Consider the following 22,494-nt stretch of genomic DNA (forward strand, 5'->3'; position numbering starts at 1 on the left):
TGTTAGATAAAACAAGACATACAAAATGTGAGGTGCTGTCGGATTAGAAATGAGAGCCACTGGTTTAAACAAATGTTTATTTTTACTAACCAAACTATTTTTAAACTATAGCATAATGTCTATAGAAAGTGTGCATTTAACTTATTTGAAAGCCACACACCAGACAGAAGTTACCAGTGGAAAACCATTGGGTCACTTTACCACTGTTGAGCAGCAGAAGTTTCGAAGTTAATAGTTAAACTACGTTTCTCAGTAACAAGGCAGTAGAGTACCAATCTGAGATGTGGTTTTTCAGTACCGAAGGCTTCTTCTAACGATTAAGTCAAGACGGTACAGGCAAAACCATAGTTTTTTCATAGACTATTTTGCTTCCATAAGGTCTTCTTTCAGACTAGTGGAGAGAAAACATCTAAACTACACATTTAAGTGTTTTATTAGTGATTTATCCCCCTGTACCAATCCACTTCTGCAGCACTTACACACAACTTAACAGTTTTACTCCCATCTATATTCTTGTACTGTCCCAGAATGTCATTGGCCTGATTTATACAACATTTTATTCACTGTAAACATGATAGCCCCCATTAAGTCACATGAACATATTTCTTCTCGTTAACTCATGACAATTGCCATGACAAGTCTTGGATTTTGACTTGATCCATTGTGAGTTGAAACCAAGATTATCTTCAAGCTGAGTTTACTCTTGTTCAGTCGAGTCTAATCAGGACAAATATTCGATTTGAGAAGTAATAATTGTAGGTCAGTTTAATGAATCAGTCAATATCAGTTTGTGAATCACTGAATCTGTCAGACAACTCACTCACTGGCTGAACTGGATTCAATGGTTAACAACTCGGTGAAATGGTGACAAGATACTTTAAAGCACAGAGACTACAGATTGTTTTAAATGTACCCTTTTCAGAGGTGTTTTTGCCCGTATGTACATGTTCCCTTTTCTTAATTTCCTCAAAACTCTCACACAAACAAGTAATGAAGTTTGTTGTACCGTTTTTGGAGTTTTTTTTTTTTTTTTTAGCTTTTAATATTTCACACATTACTAACAAAAAACTACCGAAGAAGCTTCAGTGTGGCACATTGTTTTGTCATGTAGCTTGTATTAAAAGTTAGATGCATTTTTACAATGATAAAAACTATTTAAAATTATACTATTATACACACAATTTCCACCTATACATTGTTTACAATAACTAATTCACCAGCTGGAAACACCTTATTCTACACGCAAACTCTCATTAAGTTTTCTTTTTACAATAAACAGAATGGTATTGTAATATCATTAAGACGACTGCCTATGATTGAGTCTCCTTGCATTCCCTGAACCCACCTGTTGTCCTCTTTTGGTTTTCCCAGCATTTGTTCTTCCGCCTTCTGTCTAAATCCACCAGTGATGCACAAAAAGTCTGGCTTCTCTTTAAAGTGACTCCTAAACCCCTGGTTCCTGGACACCTCTGAGCTTCAGTGTGTTATGGAGGTCAAGCATGTGAGGTGCCAGTGAACGTCACTTGTAGATACAGCACAGAACAGTAAACTATGTTAACAGTTGCTATTGGCCAGACTCTTCAGCCACCTGAACAGAAACACCCCGTGTACCGAATTGTTCTTGCTGAAATGCTATAAAAATAGAAATCCATCTAATGCTGAAGTTCATTTATTTATAAGGCACTTCTTATAGTAACTAAACAATGGAAATGAAAATATGCAGAAAATATTTTATGCTAACTGTGCAAGAATGATAGTCGTTTAGATAACTGGAGGCCATGCATTACTGTAATACTTAATGCTTTTTGCCAAGAAATTGTCAAGATCACAAGAAACCAGTTGAGAAAAGACAAAAAATTAATAATGCAATCTCTTTGTGCTTGCGCATGTCATTATTTCTGTTTAGAGCTACTATATTGCTCACTGACACCGTCCTCATCTTGCAAATAGTCAAACTTTTGGGTCAAATATAAAGTCGGAAAATTACGTTTACTAAAAATTGTGAGTTTTTGATCTCGAGTATAGTCTTCTGGTGCATCTTTAAGCAGCAATCCAAGTAAAAAAACATTTGTAATCCACATCAAAGAACTTCAATAGAGTATGAAGTAGGAGTGGAACGGTACACATTCAGTACGAGTCTACAGTTTGGTACGCATGTGTACACAGTGTTGTTTTAACTACTGCACGTGCAAAACTCCTCTGTGTGTTCAAACTCTTGAGTCCCCCCCCCCCCAGGAAGGGACAATATATTTTATATCGATATACTTTGATGTTGCAAACACTTAAGTGCTTAGTGGCTTGCCTTATGGTCATATGAGTGTATTGTTTAATGCGTTTAAGATGCGCTTTCCTGAGCACACAACTTACATCTTACGGTTGTACACTTACCTGTAAATGTAACAAATTCACACAAGTATTGCCATTTCACAAAGGATTATTCGGACAGCAAGCGAGTCTAGGTTTATCTTTGCAGACTTCCATAAACGAGAGCGAAATCCATTTCTCATCCAAAACTCTAAGCACTTCAAATCTCTTCCCCCAATTACGACAGCAACATAAAACTGCAGTGTATGTTGCTGTTGGTTGCAGCAATATTGACAAGACTTTATGAACATACATACTTTGTTCTGTAAACCACTGTTTAATAATAATAATAAAAAAAAAAAAACATGGTTTGTTTTCCCCCCCGCTGTACTGAAAACATATTGAATCGTGACTACAAAGCCGAGGTACGTACAGTAAAACAACTGTTTAATAATAATAAAAAACATGTTTATTTTTCACCCTGCTGTACTGACACCAAACCATGACATCAAAACCAATGTACGTACTGAACCATCATGTTTGTGTACCGTTACACTCCTAGTGGAGCTGCGTGATAAATTGAGAATCACAATAGAGATCACAATTCTCCAGCGATTCTGAATAGACAACTAAACTAAACAAAAACACATTATTTACTAGAGGTTCTGATGAAATGTTAATTGCTGCAGTATATTTAAAAAATATTTTGTTCATTTGAATGATTTTTTTTTTTTAAATCGGTTTGAATGATTCAATGACAAATACATTGTTTAAGTTACTTGTCGCCACCTACTGGTGTAATTCACACTATATTTGAAGAGTCTAGTTAACTTTCAAAAAAATCTATTTTAATCACTAACGTAGACATCAGTGTTTATTTCCTAACTATAAACTTTTATCCCAGTACTTCTGTGAAATTAAATGATCATAAAAGAAATAACCCTATGATGTGTTTGTGGCGCTTTTTCATACCTATACGTGACGCCTGCTCTCTCTGGCTCAGCGGCAGCACAGACACAGATTTACTGTGATCGTACTTGACAAATGTTTAATAGACATAGCTGAATCGTTGTTATTTAGGAATAAGATCGCATGCGAGTTTGAATCAAGTTCGCAATCTTTTAACGATTAATCGTGCAGCTCTAACTCCTAGTATGAAGTAGGACTGCCCCCGACTAAAGATTTGCCTAGTCGACAGTTAGTCATTCATTTAAGCCATTAGTCGATTAGTTTGGCATTTAAAATATAAATTTAAGCGCGTGCATAAAGCTTCCCGCGCCAACATCGGCAAACATCGCATGAACTTCTCTGAGATCAGAACGCAAACAAAATAAATAACCTATAATAATAACACCCTTATCTTAAATTAAATACTTTTAAAATGTAGGACATAAAGATAAATGACAAACAAACTAATAAATAAAGCAAACTAACACACGTATGAGAGAAATATCAGGCCGACGGACAAGTAGCCTCAATATCGAATGAAAACTCATGTCAGAACACAAACCAAATAAATATACAATATATAAAATGAATAAATAAAATATATAAAACGAATCAATAAAACATATAGCAGATACCAGTCACTATTTTTCTTCATATTATGAGAAAAAGGAACAAGTTTGTCCATTTATTTGTCAAATTTAGCTTCCACACTCTGCACAAACACTTGGATACGTGCCTAATAATAGCGTACGTTAATGTTAGAACGAGTGCCCATGTGTGGCTAAAGTTAGACCGTTTGAGATCATTTAATGGTAGGCAAACGTTTGCTTCTTTACCGTCTCAAAATGATCCCTCACTTTGGATTTTCTGCCCGACCCCGACATATTACCGCATGGACCAGCAGTGTTAACGATCTGTCACTGCGTGACTTCTCCAATTCCAGAGGAGGTTTTTTCTTCTTCCTGCGATTAACCAACTAAATAAAATGTAGTCGACCATTAGGGGGCAGCCCTAGTGTGAAAAGTCTTCAAAAGTTTCTTAAAAAGCAACCTGGTCCATCTAAAACACATATGGCAGATTTAGAGGAGAGTGTTTGCAACATGTCAACCATCATTGATTGGCTCAATACAGAAACACATTTATGCAAAATCAGCTCTACTATAGTGCAGTAGTGGGACACTGATCTTGTGTTTTGACAAAAACTGTCATTGAAAGCGATGTTGCTGAAACACGGAAAGAAAACTAGACAGTCATGACACTAACCTTGCTTTATTCTGAGCTCTATGGCTCTTCATTTGCCAGATATGATGGCAACCATGCACCAGTAAACCGTCAGTGCAAAGCAAATGACACAGAAACACTGTTTGCCTACTATATGCCGAAGACGTGACAAAACGAGAGCAGAAAAGTTGAACGAGACACCTAACACCCTTGAGGAGTTCTGTAGGAAACCCCTCATATTTTACCTGTGATACCGCTGGTAGTGCAGCTCCATCTTCCTGTTTTCCTTCAGGTCCCTCTCTTACTGGCACAACCAGTTTGGACACAGCACTTCTCCACTCTAAGGATCAAATTAAACTCATTTTAAAAACAAATGTCATATACATTCACGTTATGCCTTTTGAAATTAGGTAAGGTACTAGAAGAATGTAAAGAAAGGCCGTTTGTCGGCGTTTACCTGATTTGAGTGTTTCCGAGTCAAGCATGCCTCCTTCTTGAAGATTCAGGATACCATCGGGTTTGACTTTTTCCCAGGGCACATAAGTGACGCCCCGCTCCACGTCCCAGTACTTCTTCAGGTCCGTCTTTATGCCCTTATTCAATGCCCATGCGATCTGATCAAGGACAACAAGTCAAACAACTGCCCACACATAGATTCAAAACAAGCATGTGGTGCTACTACACGTTCAACCATGAGACCTGGGACAATCAATCAAAGTATTCTAACAACAAACGCAAAGACTATTGCATGGTTGTCATGTAAAGAATGGACTTGTGCGTTTGGAAATCCATTCATGTAAAATGACAATCATTAGAAAAATGTATTTCTTACTTACCCAATAAATTAATTATGTGAGAAGAAGAGTGCAGAGTGATGCAAGAGACATATACAACTAGCAAAGCTAGGTACTAGGAAATCAATGTCTAAAGCAACGGTCAATTATACAAAATATATTCAGCCACCGAATGCCAGAATCAAGCATTCAGAATTATGTATTGTTTTCTAATCTACCTTTTGTTTAAAGAGGACCCATTATGTTTTTTGTTTTTTTCCATGTTTATCTTTCTTTAGTGTGTAATGTTGCCGTTTGAGCCTGAAAAAGCTCTGCAGAGTTTTAAAGCACAAAGTCCCTCCAGCGGGAGTTATTCTCTATATCAGTGTCACTGTTTCTGAACTCCCTGAAAAGCCTCCATTGTAGTCTTGAGTTTTCTTCCAGGAATGAACACAATATTCCTCTATTATATTCACAGCCAAGGCATATGCAAAATAAAGGGGCGGGGCCTGCTTGAGTGAGTTAGTAGTGTGTTGAATAGGGCTGAGAATCTCAATTCGATTCAATGATTCAATTTTCACTGGCCCCACCACAAAAATAGTAATAAATGAATAAAATAGTTATTGTTTTTGACCTATGTATCCTTGTATTGTGATAAATAAGGTTATGACACCCAATATTTTAGATAGCAGTGAAATTTATCAATTCTCGATTCCATTTTTCAATACCACAGCTAAAACTACTAACTAATATACATTTCAAAGATTATTAAAGACAAGTAAACAGTCATTAATAAAATAAAAAAAACCAATAATTAAACTTAAGCAATAGCACAAATAAATAAACACAATAGAACAAAGACACAAATGAAATAATCAGTGCTTTTAAAGTTTTTTAGGTAGGTTTAACAGTAGTTTTCAGGTACAGAAATTTAATGAAGTAATCAAATGTAAAATAACACTGCATATAATCGTAACAATACAAATTAAATAAAGGTTAATCCTTTTTAAAGATACACAAAAGATATTCAGTGAAGAGCAGGGAGTGATTTTCTCTGTCTTTTGTGGTTTGATTAACATTAAAACACAGACTGCTGCAGGAATATTAGGTTGCTGTCGCTTTAAGACTAATGCACAAATCCAATAATGATACACGTGTTCTTTCTATACTGGTTACTTCAGCCATAACCGACTATGTTTACTTGGATACTCGCATTTTGAGATAAATTTGTGTGAATTTGTCTGTTTAAGTGCAGGGAGGCGTGAAATAATTCATAATATTATTTGCATGCTGCTGAGCAGCTGTGTGTGCTCTGGGTGTGTTTCTCTTGCGCTTGAATGCTTAAATTGGCAAAGGCTTGAAAACGCTGCAAATGATAAACTTTGGTGACCATGCAGGGACAGAGTCCCCGCTGTAACATCACGCAAGGTAAATAAGAGGATGACATCTAGTGGACAAGACTACAAATAAGATTAACATCAATCAGATATTATGTTTAATATTTGCGGAAATAAATATGGGAAAAAATCGATTCATGGCTTTTGAGAATCGATATCGAATCGACCACATTTTAAAAACAATTAATAGAAAAATATTTTTTTGCCCAGCCCCAGTGTTGAAATTAGAGGTTACGGTAAGGGTCGGGACATTTCCCAAACATGCTCGAGGTGTTTGACCAATCACAACACACTGGTTAAGCTGACCAATCAGAGCTCATTGTGCTTTTCAGAAGGAGGGGCTTAACAGAGACAGGAACTAAACAGAGCATTACTGAAAGACTGAGAAGAGAGGAGCAACTACAATGGAGAGAATATTGGAAAAATTATACGTTTTTTGAACATTCAAGCATGAAAAGCTATTCTAGTAGAGCCCAAAAACAAAATCAAGGCTTTGTAAATTGGCATAATATGACCTCTTTAATAAACCTGGCATTAGCCGCTTTCCGACCGGAGGAACCTTTTCACAGTTCCTAGAACTATTGGCTAAAGTACCTGGATGTCGGCGTGTTCGCACCGCAGGAACTAGGAACGATTTTAGTTCTAGGAACTCCATTTGGAGGAACTAATTTAGGTCCTACTTCAGAGTAGGGTCTAAACCAGCACTATAGGAACTACCCGTGACGTTAGTGTACGCTGATTGACCGAACGCACGCAGAACACCAGCCATTTTTAAAACAGCTAGAATGTAAACACACAGATTATAGCCTATATATTTACTCCATAAACTAACTATACAAACATGGAAAACAGTGATAGATGGGTCTCTAAACCTTTATGCTGAAGAGAAAATCCAACGCAACTTTGAGGGGACCAAGTCAAACATGATTATGTTTATCTGCCCAGCTAGCAACACTGGACATCAACCACACGGCATAGGCTAATAACCTTTTTTTCATATACTGTCTACTTTCTATAACAGTTCTATCTAATATAATATAACAGTACTGTTGGACAGATCGCTAACTAATAGACACAGAGAATGCGAGCATTGTTTGCTCTGGCATTCTCAGCGCCGTCAAAATAAAAGTCACCGTGCTTGCGTCACTCCCTTACCCCTCCTACCAGTTCCTGTGGCCATTTGGCCAGTGCGAACGCAAACAGCAAAACTGAGTTTGGGGGAGAGTAGTTCTTAGAACTGTTTAGAAGTGGACAGTTCCTATAACTAAGTTCCTGTAACTACTTGGTCGGAAAGCGGCTATTGTATACTGTTGGTTCTGTGATGACCGGCTTGTTATGTTCCTGGTTTGGATAAAAGCATGTGCTAAATGTATTCAAGCGAGTCACATAATCAGTAATAATAACCCTGACAAGGGACATTTTAACCCAAGGACACTGTGGACAGGAAGAAAAGGTTGGTCACGGTACCTTAATGGACTTCTGGTTGACTTTAACAGCCCCTCTGCTGAGTTTGTTCAGGGCTGTGTAGGCGTCCTGTCTGTGCACCATGACGATGTAGGCACAACCTCTGGGAGGAATCATCTGCACAGGATCAAAAAGAGACATTTGAAATATTATGTTAAGAAAATGTAACCACAAATAAGCAATGGAAATGATTAAAAAAAAATTCTAATAATAATAATAAAAAAAACATGTTTCACATTTGACTATTCCTGTATGCAACATTTCCATTGTGGAGGAGATGCAAATGTACCTGCAGGCTTTACATAAAGGCTCTGTTCCAACATCTAGTAAGCAGCCGTGCTGTCTAAATAGACGACTACATCCTAACTGAAATGGAACCTTATCAGAGACATATTTGAGTCTCATATACAATAAAACAAAGTGCAATGCATTCTGGGACTTCCTTCTTCACATGTGATACTGTCTTATTTGTAGCCAAAACCAGGTATATCATTTTTTGCTTCATCGGAATGGGATGACACTTGGTGACTTTTGTCGCATACGCTATGTGAACACACACACAAAACAAATTATGGACGTGATTCGGATATGTTAAAGGGTTGGGGAAAAAAGTTTAAGACCTAATGAATTTATCATTTTAGCATAATGTGTGAAGTAGATACATTTTCATACCTTCATGGTAAAAAATGACAGACATAGGAAAAGAAAATCAGAAAATCTTTTGGTGGTACAAAAAACAAATCAGCCATGATGCAATAAAACACAGCAATGAAGGGGTTATCTTCTTCAAAAAGACACCCACACACACACACACACAGATATTAACTGGTAAGACTGCAAGACAGCAAATTTTGAAAATATGTCAAGTCTCTATCTCTCTCTTGCTCACACACACACAGAAATGAATTGATTGTGTTTGCTGTTATGTTAGTTTATGTTTGCTGTTAGTTCATAATTGTGGTTCCTTTCTGAAGTTATCACAATTTATTAAATTAAATTGAACAAAATGCCAATTAATTGCAATGTTTGTTTTGAATTATCGCTATCTATTCCTTATTCTGTTAGATTTATTAAATTATCAATCAAATACTGAGTAACTAAAAAGTTTCCCATGTGTTTCATTTCTAACAAAATGTTGTTTTATTGTAATCATAATGCAAAATCTGATACTAAACTAACAATATATTTCTACTATACTAAATATATTTCTATATGCAAAACCTAAATGGTTACACCATGACATTACACAAGTTTTATTTTTTAACACCTCCAGCACTATTCTCACTTAAAAATGGATTTTAAAAGAAATATTGCATTTATTGAAAAATAATAAAAAAAGATATTAATTTTAATTGTAAAAATAGCTCATAACAATTGTATAATTATTGCATAGTATCATTAAAATTCCCTCAAAATAAAAATAAAAAATTCTAATAAAAAAAAATTATTGGACAAAAATATATATTGCATTGATATTCCTGAAGAAGAAAAAAAGTTACATTTCAAGGCTTTTGTTTCAAAGCGTTTGCCAACTATTAGAAACAGTCTTCGCTTTGGGAACATGCTTCACTCACAGAGCTATGGTTTAAACGGCTCAAACTACCTTAAAAACGTTGGGGTCTTTTTTATAATGTTTTTTTAGAAGTCTCTTATGCTCACCAAGGCTACATTTATTTGATAAAAATACAGTAAAACAGTATTATTGTGAAATATTACTACAATTTAACATATAGTCACATGATCCTTCAGAAATCATTCTAATATGTTGATTTGGTCCTCAAGACAAAGTTCTTATCAATATTGAAAACAGTTGTGCAGCTTAAAATTTTTGAAGAAACGGTGATAAATATTGTTCAGGATACTTTGACGAATAGAAAGTTCAAAAGAACAGCATTTGTTAGAAACAGAAATATTTTATAACATTATAAAATGTATTTACTCTCACATTTGATCAATTTAATTCATCCTTGCTGAATAAAATCATTAAATTCTTTTAAAATAAAAATCTTGCTGAGCCCAAACTTGTAAACGGTAGTGTACATCAATATGACTGATCTATACATACATTGATGGACTCGATCTGCCCGAACTCCTCCATCAGACTCATGATGTCCTGCTGTTGAGTCTTTTTGTCCAGCTGTCCGATCCATAATGTAGTACTGCAGACTGCAGAACAATGACAATCAATAGACAACATTTACAATCAGTGCAAAAAAGATAGCTATTAATCTATATTCTATTTCATGTTTACAAGAATTGTAGCCAGAAACAGCTGTAACACATGTTGGCGTTCTCACCGCTGAGAGTTTCCTTCTTGATGGGCGGAAACCCCTTCTGTCTCCGCTCTCGCTCTTTCTCCCGGTCTCTCTTCTCCTCTGAGCGTGGCTGTGGTGAACGTCCTCGACGCTCTCTGGACCGGGAGCGTGTGCGATGATACCTCGAGCGCTCTCTGCGGGAACGGGAACCGGACCGCGATCTGCGCGAGTGTGAAGACGATCGTCTCCGTGGAGACCTGGAGAGACACAACATGTGAAACATTTTGAATATATGAATGATTCCACCAAATCAGCTTATCTTCATAAAATAGCATAGCTTTTTACATTAAAGGGATACTTCACCGATTAGCATTAAGCTTTGTATCAGAAACCCGGTAGTATTTTCGAATGACCGTGCTTCCCTCCCTCATGTCCCCCTGAGACGAGAGATTTCTGTATTGTGTGTCTGGAAAAAAACCTCAGATGACGCAAAAATCGTCATTTAGCATCATCAGAGGCTTTGTCCAGAGGCGAGAGACTCCAGCCAGTAGGAGGAGCTCGTCCCACATGTCTTCAACCCACCCATAGGGGGATCTCACGATAAAACGGCGTCTTTTCAGTTTCGAGTCGACTAGTAGCCTAGCTGTATCATTTCTTCCGACACTGCCCTCTGTAACCGGTAGGCGTGGCTTGGGAGTGGCCTCGTAGGGCAGCGAAGCAAGTGCATTCTGGGAGTTGTTGTCTTTCATCCACATGAGCCAAAAATACATTTTCTGGCTTTTCTCAGTCTAGAAGGCACCAACTTCTAAAATAATTTCACATTTCTACTACATAAATGACCCAATTTAAATACACATTCATCTTTCTAGTGGTGAAATATCCTTTTAAGACTAGGTCTGAAACAACTAATTGCTAAAATCAATAATGAAAATAATCCACAATGAATTTGATTATCGATTAGTCGAGACTATGCGCTGCCAACATCAGCCAGTCACATCGCTTTACAATAGTGAATAACACAATGCTATGGACATAACACAAATGGAAAACACAGAGTGAGCTGCTGCAGGAAAGGCACATGATCCAAGATGTCTGAAACATGCTTTATGAGCTCTTCAAACAAAAGCATAAGCATTTACAGCATCTTGCCCTGTTGTGCTTTGACAGATGCGTGTGATTAAAGCCCCTTTCATACAGAGATTCCGGAAAATACATGGATAATGTGGTCCGGGATCGTTTGATTTTGGTTCATTCACACTGCCAGTGATTTTCCGGAATCTGTGAGTGTGTTCACACACATACCGTAAAGACACGTGACGTCAGGATGTGACGTGTAACGTATGCGTCGAAAACATGTACACTAACGCATCGCGTACCGTTCCACAAAGCTGGCGAACGATCTCAGCTCCAGCGCGGATAGTAAGGAGCTCCTGGTCTCCGCTTCATTCCAGTTTGCAGACATTTTTTCGTTCTTTCTTTGTTGATGACAAACACAAACTTTCTTCTAAGAGCAACAGAGTCGCGCGATGGCACGTGCGTCATCACTACGACACACCCCTTACGGCATTGGTCCTGGCTTTTGTTCACACAGGACGCGTTCCGGGACTGATCCCGGCAATGTAACTAGGTCCCCATCCCGGCATCAATCCTGGCATCAATCCCGGGACGTGGGATTATCGGGTCGGGTCCCAATCTATTACTTCGGGTCCCGAGTCTGTTTAACATTGTGTAATACCCGAGTCGATCTGAGAACACCCAGCCGTGATCAGAGCCAGTCAGTGCTGTGCGTGTGTTTTCTAACTTGCAACTTGTAAAATTAGGATGAGTAAAGTGTGAGCCAGGAAATAAGGTGAACAAAAACACAAGCGACCCGAGCCGTCAGAACCAGAGAGGGCGGAGTTAACGCAAGCGCACAGTGATCATGAGTTTTCCTGCTCCTATTGTGTGCAACATTAAATGCAAACCAACTTCAAAATCAAATCTCAAAAACTGCTTGCGGCCTCGCACACTCATATTAAAATAACATATTTCAAATCAGCTACAAAACCTGAGATGAAAATTTCAATTTCGATACCGATACCTTGATTTCGATACCGGTTCCTGAACGATACTTTTTTCGATACCAATTGAAATCCATTTTAACAAGATTACATAACACATTACCTCAGAAAAACTTTGGTTTTATTTTTTCAGTTTGACTCATGCTCCTTAGCCATGGACATGGAGCATGGAGCTCATGCTCACCAAAGCTGAATTTGTTTGATCGTAAAACTTGTAATATTGTGAAATAGTATTACAATTTAAAATCTGTTATTTTATTTGAATATATTTCAAAATTTAATTTATTCCTGTGATGTCAAAGCTGAATTTTCAAAATCATTACAGTGTCACATGATCCTTCATAAATATGAAAACAGTTTTCTGCTTAATATTTTGGAAACTGATAGTTTTTTTTCATGATTCTTTGATGAATAAAAATTTCAAAAGAACAGCATTTATTTGAAACAGAAATCTTTTGTAACATTACACATGTTTTAAGGTCAACTTTTGATCACTTTAATGCATCCTTTCAATTCTGACTAACCAACAGGTTTTTGAAAGGCAGTGTACATTCAGTAGATCATTATTGCAATGCATCTTTTCCACAACTTTAGGGGGTTGGGACGCTTACACACTTCACGTGAGCCACGTCTCTGGGCGTAACCACGTAAACTATTGTTTTTAGTGCTTATTGGCTCACTGACGTTGACGAGTTAACCCCTTAGGTATTGAAATCAGGTACCGAACAACAAGTCATTGATCGATACTCGATAGTATCGAGGCAATTCGGTCGGTACCTACCAAAAGTATTGAACTCGGTACCCAGCCCTGTTTGGTCTAGACTCAGCTCAGACATGATCGCAAATAAGTAATGCTGACATCAGCAGCCGTGGCACTGAATGAGCAATCATTATTATAGTTTAAATGGCAAACAATCAAAGTTATTATTTTGCAAATTGACTCGAGATATAAAATTTGCCTATCGGGTCCAGTCGGGTCAAGGTCCAACTTTCAAATAACAGAAGGGTCCGGGTCTGTTTGAGTTTTTGGACCCGTTAAGCCCTGTGATGATTAATGCCTCTGACACGTGTTTTCCTCGGCGCACATCTTATATTTGATGGTTTATATCCTTATCAGTAAATGTTAGAAAGTCCCATGAGTATTTCCATTTTGCATATTCTGACAACAAGCAGGACTTGCTAAACTACACTCTTCAATGAACGAGCACCGGTGGGCGCAAGCGTGTCAAACAGACACAGTAGATTAGGGGTGAAATAATTGACTAAAATACACATTTTGCTAAAAAAAAAAAAAAGTTAGAAATTAAGTGTAAAAGTTTCAAAATATACATGTAACACGAGTAATCATATGTATGAGAGCACTAACATTAAAGGGGTGGTATAATGCCCTTTTCACAAGATGTAAAATAAGTCTCTGATGTCCCCAGAGTGTGTATGTGAAGTTTTAGCTCAAAATACCCCACAGATATTTTTATATAGCATGTTAAAATTGTCACTTTTAAAGGGTGAGCAAAAACGCACCGTTTTGTCTGTCCCTTTAAATGCAAATGAGCTGCTGCTCCCGGCACATACACTGGAAATTTCAAAAACTTTTAGCCTTTTATGTTCAATCCAGAGTCAATGATGGAGAGACTCAAGAAGAACATGTAGAAGCAACAGGACATTTCTGAATGGTTAGTTCATGAATTTATGTAGCGTATGTGTAGTTATCTTATAGTCATTGATTAGCATATTCTGTCATGATAATCTATAAACCGCGTTCCCGGGGGCGGGGTTTATGTAAATTTTAGGGTTGGTGATGTCACTAACCCGGGAGGAATGTCGTGTAGTCCTTATAAAGTTATTTCTTTAAAAGCAAATATCTCCCTTTGCTTTGAACTTTGAGTGTTGTGACTTTGCAGATGTTGTTTTACACACTTACAGCATTACACACTAACTAAAGTTAGAAAAGTGAAATCATAATCAACCACCCCTTAAAATGCACTATAGCCCATTAATGTAATATAATTACTACAGCATTTTCATATGAGTGATTCGAGTTTACAGTAAGATGAATTGGAAGTGCGCTTTAAAGACAGAGAGCAAAACTCTTAAGCATTTAGTCAGTGTTCAAGACGAGTGGAAATATATCAGTGCTAAACATAAACTTAGCCTCTAATCGAACAATTTATTAGCCAGTGGCTGATGATAGACATTATTTAATCACCTAGCATGAAAATTTAGTTGCATATGTGAGTGATTTACTAACATTGTAGAGGCTTTTTTTATTAAAGGACTCAGAGAACGTACCTTGATCCTGTTCGTCTGCCATGTCTTCGATCTCTCCCATCATGCACCGATCGTTCTGTCTCAGCTGAATCCTGAAATGGGTCAAAGGAATTATGCATGTGATTTTAGCCTCGCTGACGTGTAAATATGGGCAAACTGATTTTAGAATCATTTTAGCATTTGAGTTTCAATAATGGCTTGGACTGGTGAGGGATGTTTTGAGTTATTAATATCTCGATGTTCTGTACCTGTGGCTGCTGGGTTGTATTGTGCTGTATGATGTTCTCATCAAAGGTTTGAGGAGGGTTATCTGGTATCTGGGTCTGAACCATCGATGGGAACTCCTGAGGTGCCATCTGACCCTGGGATGGCACTTGACCCTGCGACACCATCTGACCCTGCATCTGTGTCTGGACGTGAGGAAACACTTTAATTTCACACAATATGTTTGACAAGTCCTTATTCTTTAAAGCTCTGTCGGCCAGAATAAATACCTGGTTAGCGATTTGACTTAGTAGATGAGCTTGCAGGGCTTGCTGTAATTCTGGAGGGAGGTTTCTGTAAAGAATGACAATGTTAATTAAATACCGGGGGGAATCAAATGATATTTCACTGTATGTGAACAGAGTTTATTCATGTCCTACATGGTAATGGGAGCAGCAGGGGCTGGTTCAGTCTTTTCCTCAACAGGTTCAGGTTCATCATCATAATCAAATCGATCCAGCAGAGACTGAGTCAAACCAGAAACACAATGTTACAGGCAGTGAATTAACAGATCCAAACCATGCGTTAGCTCTGTGGTTTCTATATAGTAGTGATGAGTAGTTCATGAACGATCCGTTCATTGCGTTTGTCACGTGACAAATGAACCAAAGACTCGGAAGGTAAAGTAATTACTTATGTTCCCTGTAAATTATTTTTGACTGCATTATAATGATTTCTTAATTCAGAATATGATCAAGATTGTGTAGGTGGATGTGTTCGGGGAATTTGCCTGTTAAAAGTATAACATTTAAAGCCCCTTAAATGAACGAAATGACTCGAAAAAAGATTCGTTCATTTTGATGAACGAGATCGAATAAGAGAGTCAGTAAAATGATCTGAACTTCCCATCACTACTATATAGCATAAGAACCGCTGATATATTCCAGATTCAACTCTATTTATTCCTTAAGTAGATGTACGAGGATGCAAGGGTAATGTCAAATGGTCAAACTGAACCATTCAGACGGTTTACCTTAGCTAATGATGGTTTCTGCTCAGTGGGCGGGGCCGTGGACTGAGGAAGCCCCGCCCCTCCGCCCTGCTGAAGAGTTTGGAGAAGCTGCTGTAACTAAAGCAAATAACTCAGATTAAACTTTTTTATAGCAATTTATGCACAGCACTTAATTTTTATGACTTTGAAAGTGCTTTATAAATAAAATTTGAGTTGAGTTGAATATTGTGTTACCTCTACGCCCCCTGTGCCCTGTAGGAGCTGAGCGACTGCAGCGAGGGGCATTGGGCTCTGAAGGTTGGGTACGGGTACGGGTGCTGGTGTTGGTGTTGCAGCTGCAATAAATGGTGCTGGTGCTAGTGCTGGTGCTAGTGCTGGTGCTGGTGCTGGTGCTGGTGCTGGCTCTGGCACTGCCATTGGCATAGCTGGAGGAGCTACAAAGAGCAATGAGAAGTGCAGTTTAACAACAGAGATCAGGCTTCAGTTTAAACCACAGATCAGCAAACTACAGGCTGCTAGTTTGAATATGAAACAGGTTACAGTAACTCTCGTAAGAATATTAAACAGTGACCAAAAGCAGAACACTATCCAAGGTATTTACATCAGAATTCTGCCAAATATATGTACTACCATCCAAAAGTGTAGGGTCAATATGTTTTTTGTTGCAGTTGTTAACATAAGAATGCATTAAATTGATCAGAAGTGACAGTAAAGACATTTATAATGTTACAAAAGATTTCCATTTCAAATAAATGCGGATTTTCTGGACTTTCTAATCATCAAAATAATTAACGATTTCCACATTTAACAGACCATTAAGTAGCACAGCATATTTGATATATATTATCATATTATAATGATTTCTGAAGGATCATGTGACACTGAAGACTGGAGCGAAGATGCTGAAAATTCAGCTTTGATCACAGGAATAAAAAACATTTTAAAACATTCACATTGAAAACGCATAATTGAAATTGTAATAATATTTCACAATATTACTGTTTTTGAATAAATGCAGCCTTGGTGAGCTGAACCATCACTTTTTCCATAAAAAAAAAAGAAATCTTAAAGACCCTGAACTACTGAACGATAGTGTAATTTAAATACTTTGACTCAAGAGGCCAGACACAAAACCTACAAGTTAAAGCATGATAAAAAGATGAGAAATTAGGGATGCATGATATATCGGCCACCGTATTGGTATCGGCCAATCTATGTTAATTTTTAATGTTATCTTTATCAGCCCGTTAAGAAAATGTGTCCGATACATTTAAGCCGATAAATAATGGATTATTTCCTTTAGCTGAGACACTTCAGATGCGCACTGTTCAACATGATGGTTCTGAATTGCATGAAATATGATCAAAAAATGGAAAATGGTCATATCGGCTTCATAAAATTTTAACGAGAACGTTGTAATTGTGTGCTTGGGACATGTCTTTTAATTGTGAGACTTTTGTTTTTAGAATCAGTCTCTCAAAATTGATAGAAAAATTCGGATTTAGATTTATCAGCCAATATATCGGTTTTCAAATGTAAAGAATTATCGGGTATCGGCCAAAATGTTCATATCAGTGCATCCCTAATACATCACACGAAAGAACATCACATGTATAAATCACATGTATGGTTTGTTAGGATAGGACTATATTTGGCCGAGATACAACTATTTGAAAATCTGGAATCTGAGGGTGCAAAAAAATCGAAACATTGAGAAAATCTCCTTTAAAGTTGTCCATTTATGTTGGCGATTGTGCTGGATTCACTCACAAAAATAAATGTTTTATATTTTTACGGTAGGAAATTTACAATATATCTTCATGGAACATGATCTTTACTTAATATCATAATGATTTTTGGCATAAAAGAAAAATCTATAATTTTGACCCATACAATGTATTGTTGGCTATTGCCACAGATATACCCGTGCGACTTATGACTAGAGCCAGACCGATAAAGGATTTTTAAGGCCGATACCGATACAAATATTTGGTGATTTAAAAATCCGATATTCCGATATATCGGCCGATATATATATTTTTTTTAAATCCAGAAACGTGTAACAAAATATGAACAGATTTTCCCTAACATTAGTTATTCGTAGTTATTTAAGAGTCCTCAGCCTTACTAAAATAATATAATGCAGTTTAAAAATATCGCGGCGTTCGTGACTCGACTAGTCGAGACTGTTTTCCAAGATGACGAATGCCTGAAACGCGTAATGTACTGTCTTTATAAAGTATCTTCTTATTAAACTGTCTGTACACTTACAAAGTTCTCAATGCTTCGGTTTGCATGTACCGTGTTAGTGTGAGGCTATTTTGAGCCTTGTTAGTGGTATTAACTACCGATTTACTTTTACTCTGTGCCCCATATACTAGTGTTATAAGATCATCTGTTTTTAAAGATAGCTAAAACTCTTTACATTCGAATTTTAATGAAAACGCATCCCAGGGAACGATCGACTCGGTAACCATGTGTTAATTACCCCTACAGTAACGCACACTTGGATTTCACACACGTGTAAAAGAAAAGCTAACTTTTATGCACAGGCTAGCTGCTATGTTTGATACTTTTTCTCTCTGTCTAAATGTTCACTCCTCGCGTGCCTAACTTACGTTTTACAATGCAGGGACTGGAACTACAGATATGCTAGTTATAAATACAGTAATCATTACTTTATTTAGGCAGAATAAGTTCGTTGTGATTTCCAAGCTCATTGATGTTAGCAGTCTTCCTTGTAGAGTGCCCTCTGGTGGACAAACTATGCAGCGCCAACACTCATAACATGGTTGCAGGGTGTTTCGTCCGCTTTTATTTTATTTTTTAAATATTCATTTATCGGCCGTTATAAATGCAGATACCGATAGTTTGGAAAATGCCTAATATCGGCCCGCCGATATATCGGTCGGGCTCTACTTATGACTGGTTTTGTGATCCAGGGTCACAAATGTGATCCAGCTGAAACATAAAACATATTTCTTGTGCTCATTTACCGGCAACTGTGGTTCCATTCTCTAAAACGGGCAGTAGTGGAGCTGTGGCCATGTCTAACAGCGGCTGAATGACGTCCATGCCAAACACATCGTTCTTCTGCCACAGAGTTAACACACGCAATATCTTCCCCTGCATTACAACACACAAAATCCATCAATATCATTCAGCTGGCTGCATTCACTGTAAAATCTGGAGGGGATTATTCAGTACCTTGTCATCGGCTGGGCACTGGAAAAGATTCTGAAATGTTACAGTGAAGTTTTTCAAAAACCTCGGACCAAACAAATCTTTGTCTGCGCCAAACTGATGCCGGGACTGTCGGATAATTGAGTCCACCACATAGAGACCAGGGACCTTTAGATCTGGTTTACACTGAGAGGACAAAAACAAATAAATCTTTACCTTCCCATAATAATAGCGATCATAAGCACGATAACGTTAATATATAGTTTATTACATACCCTCTTGATGAACTTCTCCACGATTTGAACAACGTGCTTGTAAAGCTAACAAAGCAAATAAATCATAAAATTCAGTCACAAAAGAACATTTCAACAAAAAAGTATCAAAACACCAATAACTATGAGATAATTAAAAAATAAATAAACATGAAAAAATTTCAATTTAAAATTATAATTCATCTCTCCTCTACCGTATATAAAATGTTTACATCAACATCAGTATATGATGTGCAGGTAAAATAAAGCTTTTAAACATTTTCTTAGATACAATTATAAAAAAATCTACACAAACTCAAAATATTAGGAACATGAAGCATAAAGACAAGTCAATTTGCTGCTAATTTATTAGGATCATTTTGTGAAACTCACAACATCCATATTTCTGTTCCGACTTACCTTGATAGCTTTGATTCCTGCTTTGGTTACAGACATCATTTTGGCTCGAGAGATCGGGGGAGTCATGTCCATCATGGACGACATCTACAGAAGAGGAACAGATGACACATTTACCCTCATCAGAAATATAAGATCAAAACTGAGAACAACATGACATTCAAGTTTCAGCTCGGTTTTCAGCTCGGTTACCGGCAATCTCAAACTCAAAAAGAACAGCTTGTGTTTACATAAATAATATCAAAATGAATATGAACATGCACTTAACCTCATAACAAAGTCAAAGAAAACGGCTTTTTTTCACCTCAAAAACACCATTATAGCACTCTATTAAATCACCTGAGAGTTGATCAGGTCTCTGAACCACTAGGGGGCGCCACGGATAATCTCTCTACATACGATTCTACGGTATTACAACAGCCAGGCAAAACTAGATATAATTAATGTAAAATATGATATCTCCATTATTTAATATCTGTATAAACATATAAGTGTGATGTGATCACTAAATGAAATCTTAATTAAGCGCAATTTCACAGCACGAACAGGTCGAAGGTCACTAGACAAACTTACTTTAATCATACTCATATCACATCTGCTTAACTATACTTAGGTTTTTATTTGACTATTTAGACGTTTGAGCTGCAAAAACAGTCTGATATTCATCCACTAATGACCAAAAAACGTAAACAAGGATTGTTTTGGAGGAGCTTAGCGCGCGCGCTCGGCTAATGGTAAAGGGTAAACGGCAAATAAAACGCGAATTCTCACCTCCCCGTTAAAGGCGTTCACCGCATCCATGTCCATGGGCGATATTAACTCAATATTTCTTTGAATATATCCTCCTGGATCCGAATAAACATGTGTAAACTGGATAATCGCGACGAGGCCGCATGAGATTGAAGCTCAGAAACTCAACACAACCTTCCGCGAGCGTAGAGACGCGTTGAGCGAGCGGGGACAGAGCGCCGCCCACCGGACTGGAGGACAACTGCACTACACAGACTGAACACCTCAGGGAACTTCAGTCACCCGCAGAAAATATACAGTAAAGCCACTATTTCATATTATATATATAGACTTAGACTTAGACTTAGACTTATCTTTATTAATCCTTTGGGATGACTCCCGCAAGGAAATTAAAAGTTCCAGCTACAGTTTTAGCAAGAAGAAAAAGGAAAAAAACAAAAACAGTACAAATTTCAAACAATACAAATTTTAACAATACAAACAGTATAAATTTACATACATATAACATTCATAATCATAAATTATTTTAAAAAGAGTCAATGTTGAGTCCAATGTTATAGTGATATGATGATATAGTGACCAAGCATAATATAAGTCCAGGTGTATATATATGTGTGTATGTATGTGTATATGTATATGTATATGTATATGTATATGTATATGTATATGTATATGTATATGTATATGTATTGTATTGTCTTGTGTTGTGTTATCCTCTCTGCCCTATTTCCTCCTCCCCCCAAGTGAGGAGTTGTATAGTTTGATAGCATGAGGGACAAAGGAGTCCTTAAGTCTGTTAGTCCGGCACTTGGGAAGGAGCAGCCTTCCACTAAACCGGCTCCTCTGAGTGCTGATGATGGTGTGCAGAGGGTGGCTAACATTGTCAATAATGTCCAACAGTTTATCCAGTGTCCTCCTCTCTGCCACCATCACCAGTGTATCCAGCTTCATACCAATCACAGAGCCGGCCCGCCTGATCAGTTTATCCAGCCTGTGGGTGTCCTTATTGGATATGCTGCTCCCCCAGCACACCACAGTGTAGAAAAGGACACTGGTGACCACAGACTGGTAAAACATGCACAGCAGTTTGCTGCAGATGTTAAAAGAGCGCAGTCTCCTCAGAAAGTACAGCCTGCTTTGTGTCTTCCTGTACAGATGGCTTGTGTGTATTGTCCAGTCCAGTTTGTTATCCAGCCACAATCCAAGGTATTTGTATGAATTAACTACCTCCACCTCCATTCCCTCCAGCAGGACCGGTCGCGGACTTGATCTGTTCCTCCCAAAGTTAACGACCAGCTCCTTTGTCTTAGAGGTATTGAGCTGTAGGCAGTTAGTGCGGCTCCAGAGAACAAAGTCCCCCACCAGACTCCGATACTCCTCCTCCCTATCACCCCTAATACACCCAACGATAGCTGTGTCATCCGCATACTTCTGTATGTGACACAGCTCCGAGTTGTAACAGAAATCCGAGGTGTACAATATATATATTTATATATATATATATATATATTTAAAGATATCATTTTACAGTGTTTTAAAATGATACACCTTCCAATATCAATGACAAAAAAAAAAAACATTTTATTTCTTTATTAGAATTATTTCTTTATTTGTTGTTTGTGTCACTCAGTTATGTTAAGTGTAACATAACTAGATCTATCTATCTATCTATCTATCTATCTATCTATCTATCTATCTATCTATCTATCTATCTATCTATCTATCTATCTATCTATCTATCTATCTATCTATCTATCCATCCATCCATCCATCCATCCATCCATCCATCCATCCATCCATCCATCCATCCATCCATCTATCTATCTATCTATCTATCTATTTAAATAAAAAAGATCAAATAAATAAATGCATTTTTTATGCAAGCTGTCATGTCAAGTGCATTTTCAAGTTCCTAGTTGGGACTTTTATTTTTAAAATACAGGCGTTTTCTACGTTGTTCTATGGGGCTTTTATTTTGAAAGAGTGT

General features: G+C 37.4%; 1 pseudogene across 1 annotated transcript; it reads right to left on the reverse strand.

Moving 5' to 3' along the window:
* Window positions 1-200: 200 nt before the first annotated feature.
* On the reverse strand, window positions 201-20,709 carry LOC311090587 (SR-related and CTD-associated factor 4-like; annotated as a pseudogene). Its single transcript, XR_014609624.1, has 16 exons — window positions 20,529-20,709; window positions 19,761-19,844; window positions 19,365-19,409; window positions 19,114-19,275; window positions 18,903-19,032; window positions 16,141-16,340; window positions 15,928-16,023; window positions 15,335-15,420; window positions 15,185-15,248; window positions 14,939-15,100; window positions 14,712-14,782; window positions 10,405-10,619; window positions 10,173-10,273; window positions 8,111-8,224; window positions 4,931-5,087; window positions 201-4,813 (listed from the first exon to the last, which is right to left on the reverse strand). The product of XR_014609624.1 is annotated as an SR-related and CTD-associated factor 4-like (transcript).
* Between the last annotated feature and the right edge of the window lie 1,785 nt (window positions 20,710-22,494).

This window comes from Abramis brama (genome assembly GCF_963993115.1).
Source record: "Abramis brama genome assembly, chromosome: 10".
Lineage (NCBI taxonomy): Eukaryota > Metazoa > Chordata > Actinopteri > Cypriniformes > Leuciscidae > Abramis > Abramis brama.